We start from the raw sequence: 11,707 nt of genomic DNA, 5'->3' as shown, positions 1-11,707 counted from the left end.
TGTTTGCTTGATCTTTGCGTCCATAAGAATTACTTTTACAACCTTTTTGTGCTTGTGGAAGGATAGAGTTCAGTTTAAGGAAAGTGTATATTCTTTCAGTTAGTATCGATGTGAGGTGGTGTTGAGACATGTTATTGGTTGGTAGTTCTTTGAATTTTCCGTGTCTTCAGTTTTGGTAGAACATATGTTGTTCCTTCGGTCAGTCAGGCAGGTATTGCTTTGAGTTCTGGATAACATCAGTTAGGGATGCAGCAAAATGTTGGTGTACTTCTGTCAAATTTGGCCAGAAGTTAGGAATCCGCTCCAGTCTTAGGGTTTTCCATTTGTGAGACTTTCTAAGAACGCATCTTAGCTCTTCTACTTCTATTGCCTCCCGATTCTGCTCTTCAACTTCATCCAGTCTCACTTTCTCACGTTCTATCCAGTCAGCTTCAGCATTATTATTACTATTATTATTATTATTATTATTATTCAGTAGTTTTATTTTTATAGCGTGCTTTCACTTCACTACCGAGCGCAGCTCTGTGTGCCTTGGGTATGTGCTGTGATTTGTTGTGATGCTCTGATGGTTATTGTATGGAAAGTGTTCTGCGTAGGATGTGTGCAGTGCCTAGTAGTGCAATTTTCTGTATGTTATATGTGTTTGTAAGTCCTGGTGTTTTTGTTATGTATTTGTCTGAATATTTTTTATCATGCCTAATGCACCTACTATGATAGGAATTGTTTCTGTTTTCAGGTTCCACATTCTAGTTATCTCTATTTCCAGGTCTTTGTATTTTGAGAGTTTCTCCATTTCTTTTAGAGACACGTTGTCATCTGCCGGTATTGATACATCAATTAGAAAGCATTTTTTTTCTTCATGATCTCTGACAACTATATCTGGTCTGTTGGCCTTAATTTCTCTATCTGTGTGTATCGGCATATCCCAGAGTATGGTTGCTTTCTCGTTTTCTGTGACCTTTTCTGGTGTGTGCCTATACCATCTTTTTTCTGTTGTTATTCCATAATGTTGGCATAGCTTCCAATGTATGTAGGTTCCAACTCTGTCATGTCTGTGAATATATTCCTTCTTAGCCAGGACTGGGCAGCTAGAGATAATATGATTTATTGTTTCTTGTCCATCTCCACATATTCTGCAGTTACTTGTAATATTTCTTTTCATTACATGTTTTTGGTAATTTCTGGTGATGAGGCTTTGGTATTGTGCTGCAATTAAAAATCCCTCTGTTTCTGCTTTGAGTCCTGAGCTTCTCAACCATTGCTGGGATTTTTCTTTGTCTATTTCTTTTGCGTTTAGTTTAGTGCAGTATTTACCATGAAGGGGCTTTTCTTGCCATCGTTTTATCATGGCTCGTTGCTGTTCTATTTTTAGTTTGGATTTCACTTGTTTTATAGCTTTTGTTGTTTCTTCATCATCTTCTTCTTCTTCTTTGTGTTTATTAGGTGGTATGATTTCTTGTTTGTATTTGTCAGCTTCCTTAAATACTGAGAACAGTTTTTTGTTTTGCTCGTGTTTTGCTGCTATCTGGATCAGTTTTCCTTCCTTCTGAAGTAGGTATTTTTGCAGTCCTATGGTGGTTATTTTATAGTAGTTTTCCAGCTGTATAAGGCCTCTACCACCTTCTATACGTTGTATATATAGTCTTTCTATGTCAGATTTTGGGCGATGCATCCTAGATCCTGTCAGTATTTTTCTTGTTTTCCTATCTATTTTGGACAGTTCATTTCGTGTCCAGTTAAGGATATTGTAGCTGTAACTTATAACTGGGACAGCTAAAGTGTTGATACCTATTATCTTGTTTTATTATTATTATTATTATTATTAAAATTATTATTATTATTATTATTATTACTATTATTATTATTATTATTATTATTATCATTATTATTATTATTACTATTATTATTATTATTATTATCATTATTATTATTATTATTATTATTATTATTATTATCATCATCATCATCATTATTATTATTATTATTATCATTATTATTATTATTATTATTATTATTATTATTATTATTATTATTATTATTATTATTATCATCATCATCATCATCATTATTATTAGTATTATTATCATCATCATCATCATTATTATTATTATTATTATTATTATCATCATCATCATTATTATATTATCATCATCATCATTATATTATTATTATTATTATTATTATTATTATTATATTATTATTATTATTATATTATATTATTATTATTATTATTATTATTATATTATTATTATTATCATTATCATTATTATTATTATTATTATTGGAAGATGCACAGGCTAATGATAAGGATGTTACACTCACGATCGCGAGATCGTAGTTTCAATTCCGAGACCGGGTGGTGCGTTGTGATCTTGAGCAAAATATTTCATTGCACGTTGCTCTGCGATCACTTCGACACCTGACCAGTTGTACACCGTGCATCTGTTTAGGTGACGTCAACTTGATAGAGGGAGAATGAGCTAATGTACAGCACATATATTTTATCATTATAAACAAACTCCTGTAGTGAGCTTTTTCCCTTCTTTGAGCTCGTCAGTGCTCTATCAACATGCTCAGGAAGAACATGGACGCTTGATTAATAGCATAGAGATTTCTATATTATCGACACTTAGAACTGTCATAACACTTAGATCAAAGAAGCTACACACATAACAGTTGACAGACCGAGCCTCAGTAAAAACACGAATGGAACAGTAACACCTTCCACCTCACCACATGACTAAAGACAGAAGGGATGAGAAAGGGGAGGGGAAGAAAATCGTAAAAAACACACAAAGTAATACACACACAATAGACATATATGCACTTACCTGTGATACTTATGAGAAATAGAGATAGGCGCATAAAAATAAATAAATATATAAATAGATATCAAAATAAGCAACAGGATATCCAAAGGTGATGCAGTACGACCGTTTCGAGCGGATCCATTTAATTGAACAATGCAATCACTACATCAATTTAAATACAGGGCTATCCTCAGCTGCATAAATAAATAAATAGAATTTTTTAATCAGTCTGACACATTAATATAATTTTACTTAAATACTCTAATAGAGTAAGAAGACAAAGTCCATGCTGCCACCACTTCAGCTAAGAATATATAAATGGATAAATAAATGAATGAATAAATAAATATATAAACATATATTGTGTGTGTATGTGTGTGTGACCAACAATGTTTCTGTTCAAAACATAAACCCATTGTCCAGAATCAAAATACATCATTCAATTGCTTCTTAAATATGCTGCCATTTACACCATAATGAGAAGACGATCAATTTCTTCCTAATTAGGGACAAATAATAATCTGTTGCAATTCTATAATCTATCTCGGTGATGTTTTAGACCATCTTATAAATTATATATTAGCTTCAGAAACTGAAACTACTGTTTAACAAAAATAGATATTCCCTCCGTATTCCATGAATAGACTAGAAATTAACGCTAAAGTATATGAAAGAAATTATCAGTAGCATTACCCGGTATAAAAGAGGTTGTTAGTTATACATGTAGCTTAATAAAATTACAATTAATAAGAAAATATACACAGTGCATGCTTAGATTTTAAAAAAGGGCAGAAAAAGACACAAGGTTGATAAAAATGCTTATACAATTAAAGGAAGAGAAGTATTTTAATATTTTAAATATTTCCAAGGCGGTGAGCTGGCAGAAACGTTAGCACGCCGGGCGAAATGCGTAGCCGTATTTCGTCTGTTGTTACGTTCTGAGTTCAAATTCCGCCGAGGTCGACTTTGCCTTTCATCCTTTCGGGGTCGATTAAATAAGTACCAGTTACGCACTGGGGTCGATATAATCGACTTAATCTGTTTGTCTGTCTTTGTTTGTCCTCTCTGTGTTTAGGCCCTTGTGGGCAATAAAGAAATAGGTATTTCATCTGTCTTTAGGTTCTAAGTTCAAATTCCACCGAGGTCGACTCTGCCTTTCATCCTTTCAGGGGCGATAAATTAGGTACCAATTGCGCACTGGGGTTGATCTAATCGACTGGCCCCCTCCCCAAAAATTTCGGGTCTTGTGCCTAGAGTAGAAAAGAATATCTCTAAACTGTCACACACAAAACTAAGCAACTGATTTTAGTACAAACTACAGTAAATGAAACTGGAGCTGAGTGTTATGGGATATGTTGATATATTACATTGATAAAATGGATTTTAAAAATGGGGTATTCTCATAAATTCAATCAATGCGGAGAATTTTTCACACCTTACAATACTTTAAAATATGACAGTGATTGGAAAAAAACTATCAAAAAAGTAGTAAGTGATCAAAAAACGACAAAAGCAAAAATTTGAAACATAGTGACCATGCATTAAAAAAATGACGACATATTTTCTCAGAAATTCTAATTTGACAATTATAACACAAATATTTGTGAACGATACAATACACACACGAAACGTATGAACAAATCGTTATGCACCTGAAGCATATGGACTTGAGTATTCTAACAGAAGACATACATGAAATAGTATTCCTCAAATTTAATCATAACACAATTTGGTTGGGTAGGGGTGCCTTGCCTTAGTAAAATATTAGTACATCAAGCTACAGAAGAATCGGTAGCAATGTAGATTGAAAACTGCTATAACTACATAATTTACACAGAACATATGGTAACCAAAACATATGGCATCAGTTTCTGAATAATAACACATCTACTATAGTCTCAGACATCTCTGCGTATACAGAGGAGGGAGGAGAGAGAGAGAGTAAGAGATAAATGTATAGCGATCAAACAAAATAATCGCTTTTAGGTGTTTCAATCCTGGCCAATGAAAAGTCACAGAACCGTCTAAGTATAACGAAGTAGAAATAGAAATATCCCGAATGCAGAGACTGAAAAAGCTAAAAAGGACATTGGGGGTGAATAAAAACTGCAAACTTTGCAATATTTTACAAAAAATGATATGCTAAGATATAAGCTTTTCCTTCATGAATTACAATATGAAGCAAGTAGTTAATACACTAAAAACTACATAAATTTTGTTATTATTCTTATTATTTAGCCCAAGGTAGTTTTATCTAGAAGATCAGTGATGAAAGGCAATCCAGATGTGAGACGTCCCATCTTTTTCCTAGGTACAGTGAAACAGGTACATATTATGCAACGTATCCTTGTTTTTCAAAGACGGTAGGGTTTTCGTCAATGTAGTTTCAGCTGCTATTTTTAGCTGATCCATCAACCACATAGAACTGTTTATTTCTACCGATGATAGATGCATAAGACAGAAGAGTTAAAATATATGAAGACTTATTTACATATGTGATTGTCATGAAAATGCCACCACTACGGAAAGTATTAAGAAATATTTCAATGAACAATGAATTGGTCAAGAGAATGAAGATGGATTAAAAGGAAATGTCGGCGTATGTGAATGCGAGTGTGTGTGCGTGTGTGTGTGTACTGGTATGACTCCAGAAAGAATGAAGACTAACCCTAAGAATAAACTTTACTACATTGATGCAGTAACTGAGTGCTCTAGCTTTTTTTTTTCTGCGCTCGCATACATACAAGTAATAAATGTAAGTCTCGTATATCTCTTATTATAAAAGGCAGATTTTATCTGCCTCCCTTTGTCTCTTATAGAAATCTACAATATAGGATTTCTTCAATTACAATTTACCTAGCATTTTAAGAGTAGAATAAATCGGGTCGTGCCAGGTCCAGTTTTTAAAATTTCAACCCCAATTAAGCAAAATTTAGAGAAAACTCACATTGTGGTGTTAGTCAAGTGCTTTTCTTAGTGTGGGCTACAGCACACACACACACACACACACACACACACAAAAACGGAGCGATCTGCTTCACTGATGCTATCACCCTAATTTCTCCTCCTGTCTCTTTGCAAGTGTGCAACGATTAAAGTGAAACTATTTCTATAAAACGAGAGAAGTGTACCTTAAACCACTACTAAAAAAAACACAGCAAACAGAAACAAATAAATACATAACGATTTACTCCTCGCACAATTTCTTCAATTAGACTTTACCTATGATTTTTCAAAGTACTTCCATTCGGTCGTGCCATACAAAATTTCTTTCAATTTCACCCCCAATTAAGACAAGATTCGAGAAAACTCAATATTTTAACATTTCACTCCGAAAGCATTGATGTACATGTGTGTGTGCGTGAGTGTGTGTGTGTCATTCCTCACACACACGCATACACATACATATATGACAGTGACAAACACAAACGTTTCAAACAACTACATACAAACACGTGTGTGTTTGTTATTAGTAAAAAAGGCGCCAAACACAACTCACTTCTCATTCCAATACATTTGCAAAAACACACCGACGGTCGAATTGCTATAACAATACAGAAAAGGTAAATTGGTTTTTAATTTACTTTCTGTCGTTAAATTTTGGTAGTATTAATTGGCGAGCCGAGCTTCTTTCAGTATATATTTATACATACATAAATATATACACATATTCTGTATATATTTTATTATATAATATTATATATAGATATATTGCAGTATGAAACAGTGTTTATGTATAAACAGACGACACTTTTAAAAGAAAAACCAAAATATATTTTATTCTTTATAAATGTTGTGTTCAAAATAACATTTTCTTTTAAGAATGTGTATATAACAAAGTATGTGTATATAACTACGTGGCTTATATCTTTATATATAAAAGTGAAGTTGTGTGTCTGTCTCCTACGATTTAGATTCGTAACTACTCCCACATTTTGCGGTGCAGTTTAACCAAAAGCGGGTATCTTATAGTCGTGATTCATATCGAGCCCTTCTGGGTATTAGCGCGCGTCTACGATGAGTCTACGATTTGAAAAAAAATTACCATCATATTTTTCCATTTTAATGCATTTGTTTCGCTATTATATAAGGGAAGTAACTCTCTAAAAATATCTACGATGTGTCAACGATTTAAAAAAAATTTACTTTATTTTTTTTTCCATTTTTAATGCATTTTTTGCTATTTTTTGCTATAACTCTCTAAAAATGCTTATATAGTTATTTCCCTTACAAACCCGAGCAACGCCGGGCGATACTGCTAGTATACCATAAATCCTCGAGTATAATCCGCATTTTTTCCCAACATTTAAAGGCCAAAATCTCTAGTGTGTACTATATACGAGGTTAAACATGAAAATTATTTTCTAAGCAATGTCCGAGTCTCTATTTGCTGTCCGGCAAATGTTTATTCAGACGCATTTTGTGATGTCGGGCGCGAAAATACCTTAAGCTACGCCTGAAAGCAATGAAGTCATAAAAGAATCATCCATAGCTTGCAGTAAGCAACATTTATTAAAGTAAAAGTATTCAGAACACAGAATAACATATAACAAAAACAATTTGCAAACATATTTACATTCCCATAATCATCATTATTGTATTACGCATGCGCGGAAGTGTTTGTTGGACTAGGTGCTGCTGGCTTAATTACGCACGACTCAAGTTAGAGAAAGGGTGCGTATTATACACAAGGTTTAGGTTTTCAGAGGTACATCCCCCTAAAAATCCTCTGCGTATTATACTCAAGGGCGGACTATACTCGAGGATTTACGGTAATGAAAATAGTTTTTTTCAAAAATTTTAGTAAAGTGCTCAATATAAAATTCATATTTAGAGCAACGATTTAATGAAATATGCTGATGGCTAAACTGAAAGGGCCATGGAAAATAGAAGCGTCTCCTGGACACAAGCTTCTCACTCCTATCACTATATCATACAATATAGAACCGATGAAGCAGAGAGAAAGACAGGTGAGTAGAAATTTTGAAGTTGTGCAACTCCGTAAGTATGTTGGTAATGTGTATTAATTAACTAAAGTACTGATGCGGTGGATACGTTTTAAATACATGAGCATGCACACACTGTCTTAGTACTTTATTACTTACAGATTTTACAGAAAGGAACAGCGCCTGCGATACTTGCAGGCCTTTCTAGGCAGTTGGAATTGATGCCATTAATGTTTCTCTTGAACTTTTACAAAACAACACCGACGAGAAAAATATAAGCTAGGAGGGAATTCCAGAAGGCCGACATTCTGGAAAGGAAGGACTGAGCACTGTGATCAGTGAGGAACCTGGGAGCTGACATAGCATGGATAATAGGAAGAAGTGTGAAAAGTGAGACTTCGTAAATATCAATTTTTCTCAAAAATGTTAAGAGTAAAAGATGTTTTATATGACACATTCTACCAGTATATGAAGTTTGAAAGTGTTTAGTTACAAAAAATTATTTTCTAAATCTGCCGGTCAAAAGATTCTGCACGTATATATATATAAAAATTAAATTAGATGTGCCTAATAATGGTATTATCTCTAATTTAATTTATAAATATATATATATATATATATATATATATATATATATATATATATATATATATATATATATATATATATATATATATATATATACATATGTATGTATGTATGTATGTATAATGGATAATAAAATGAATGGTTTATACTTGGTAGCTTACTGGTAAAGCACGGTCACTTTCACAGTGATTGTTAGATATGTGGCAAATAAAAGACGGAAGATGGAATATACGAAAATTTATTATTAACCACGACAATTGTTTTGACACATCTATCATCGATTCCTCTTGGGTGGGACACTCAACAACTGCTTCAGGAGCATCCGGTGGTGCAGATATATCTCGTTAACACAACTCGTTGAAATGACTGTTCCGCAACTTAACTTTCCGTTTTGTAGAGAGAAAAGCAGCCAGGGGGAGGAAATATCTTCATTTATATAGAAGATTAAAAAAATAAAGTCACAGATGACAAAGAGAGAAACGAACACGCAATCCAGCGAGAAAAGTATTAAAAATAACTGATATCAGATATGGATGTATAAACCCCCTTGGGCAAGCTGCATGGTGCGAGTACACTGGCTCATACATGCATCCGCAAAAATATGAGCATACGCACACGTGCACTCATGATCACAAAGAAAGTTAGTTATCTACTTGGTATTTATAAGAATGGGGAGGTTAAAACTAAACTTAACTCATCCATACCTTAAATTAAAGTTAACGATTACTCGAAATTCATTCTCACTGCATATTAAGTACATTAACGTAGCATCCAACCATCCACCCCCGATTATATGGTGACTAGTTAAGAATATTTCCAGAAGAATCTCTAGATTATCCGCTAATAATAAAATTTTCTATTCTCATGCAATTTATTATAATATTGCTCTAGCTAGCGCTGTATTCCGTGAAAAATTCAATAGGTACAAGAATCAAGCATACACAACACTGGTAATTCCTCCAACTGTGATGCACAGTGTATACCAGCACCACGTTACGGTTTGAGAACTCACTCAGATAAAGAATACAGGCCAGAAAGAATTGGTCATATCAATGAACTACCAACGAAACTCATAGACACAAGCAACATAATAATTCAATTGCTTGTTCCAATCCTGTACAACACACTCGATTAAATAAGCCTAACAACAGATATAGAAATCAGGATGTCCTCCGGTTCAACCCGATTTTCGGTTTGCATGTTTCGACCAAGATCGCTGGAAAATTTTTTGCTGCTTTGGACAAGTGTTTTCCTAAATCTAATCGGTATCATGCTATCTTTAATCGGCATACCGTGAAGGCATCCTACGACAACTCTGCTAATTTAGAGCAGTTTATGCATTGCAATAAACAATAGCAAAATGCAGTAAAGGTTCAATAACCCACCTACTGGATCTAGCGAACGCTTGCATTTAAATAACAAGCAATGAGGTGTAAACCGCATTGATAAACACCAACTACGACCAATTTGTAGTAGTAGAAATACTTGTGATACAGCTAGCACTGTAACAATGCCGGTAAATGGAGTCGGGACTGCCTTATATACAAATAAATACGATAAATGCTCATGCAACGTAAAATCAAAATGTCCTTTGATGAATGTCTGCATGGGTACAAAACTTGTATATAAATGTACCGTGCACACAAGAGGAAGGCCCTATGTTTACATTGGATAGACAGCTGATTCATTTAAGAATCTTGATCGTGACCATGTTGCCAGCTTTAAGACAATCAATAAGAGACATTCAACATCTTTGGCAGATTTTGTATAGCGACTGAAAGAGAATAAAACAAAGTACAACATTAATTGGTCCATAGTAAGGTATGCAAAACCATACAATATAATTTCCAGGAGATTCCGTCTCTGCTCCGAGGAATGCCTGTCTATTCTGTAGAAGAATGAGAAGATAATAGAATTTCTGAACGACTCTCGAGATGCCTATACGCATATAAATGTACTTAGCACAATGCAGTAGAAATGAATTTTCAGCAACCGTTAACAAAATTTAACTTACTTTAAGGTATGGATGATTTAAGTTTAGTTTTAACCTCCCCATTCTTATAAATACCAAGTAGATAACTAACTTTCTTTGTGATCATGAGTGCACGTGTGCGTATGCTCATATTTTTGCGGATGCATGTATGAGCCAGTGTACTCGCACCATGCAGCTTGCCCAAGGGGGTTTATACATCCATATCTGATATCAGTTATTTTTAATACTTTTCTCGCTGGATTGCGTGTTCGTTTCTCTCTTTGTCATCTGTGACTTTATTTTTTTAATCTTCTATATAAATGAAGATATTTCCTCCCTCTGGCTGCTTTTCTCTCTACAAAACGGAAAGTTAAGTTGCGGAACAGTCATTTCAACGAGTTGTATTTATTTATCACCCGATAAATACATACATACATACATACATACATACATACATACATACATACATACATATATACATGCATACATACATGCATGCATACATACATACATGCATGCATGCATGCATGCATACATACATACATACATACATACATACATACATACATACATACATACATACATACATGCATATATGACTGAACCTGGAACCATGTGGTTGGGAAGAAAATTTTTTACCACACAGCCACATCTGCGCATGAGTAGTTATGATTCTCGCTGTTTGTGGTCTATAATGTAAAGAACAAACCATGTACAAAGCTGGCTTGCTATGTATATTTAACAGACAGGTTATATATGCGTCGTGGTGTTTATAATAAATCATTTATATATACACACACACACACACCACACACACACACACACACACACACACATATATATATATATAATATATATATATTATATATATATATAATATATATATATATATAAAAGTACAAAGTGAGATAGAGGTTATGAGTGTAACCCACTATGGGATATCAGTTACCCAATATACTGCCAGTGAAGTACCCAAAAGGCTAATACATAAATGCTTACAATTGCAATGCAGTTAGTTCATTTATTGTATTAGATGGGCGAAGGTAATATGTTTTACCTCAAATTCATAATACAAAATAAGAAAATGGAGGAATAGATTCCTTTCAATCATCAACTTACAGATAATACCAATTCATATAATTTATTAACTAATTAAATAGGAACATCCAAACCCAACAGAATACAACAGAATAAAACAATATACATCAATAAGTAAGATAATACCATAAAAATGATACATATAAAATGGAACTTACAGCTGTTTCAGGCTGTAGATAAAGGTATCTCATTGTGCCTATATTAGTCAAATGTATTGAGGTAATATGCAGTTAAAAATGAGTTACTTATATATATATCTCAAGGCCTCGTCAGAGATTATAAAGTACAGTTAT

General features: G+C 33.6%; 1 long non-coding RNA gene across 1 annotated transcript in view; it reads right to left on the bottom strand.

Annotated features, from left to right (window-relative positions):
- Positions 1-323: 323 nt before the first annotated feature.
- Positions 324-11,707, bottom strand: part of LOC118766621 — a 14,464-nt gene continuing 3,080 nt past the window's right edge. The window contains exons 2-3 of the long non-coding RNA XR_005002559.1: positions 10,269-10,270; positions 324-335 (exon numbers count right to left, since the gene is read on the bottom strand). This is a non-coding gene — a long non-coding RNA (uncharacterized LOC118766621). The remainder of the gene's footprint in view (positions 336-10,268; positions 10,271-11,707) is intronic.

The sequence above is a fragment of the Octopus sinensis genome, linkage group LG16 (assembly GCF_006345805.1).
Source record: "Octopus sinensis linkage group LG16, ASM634580v1, whole genome shotgun sequence".
NCBI lineage: Eukaryota > Metazoa > Mollusca > Cephalopoda > Octopoda > Octopodidae > Octopus > Octopus sinensis.
This window is presented reverse-complemented; position numbering and strand designations above follow the sequence as displayed.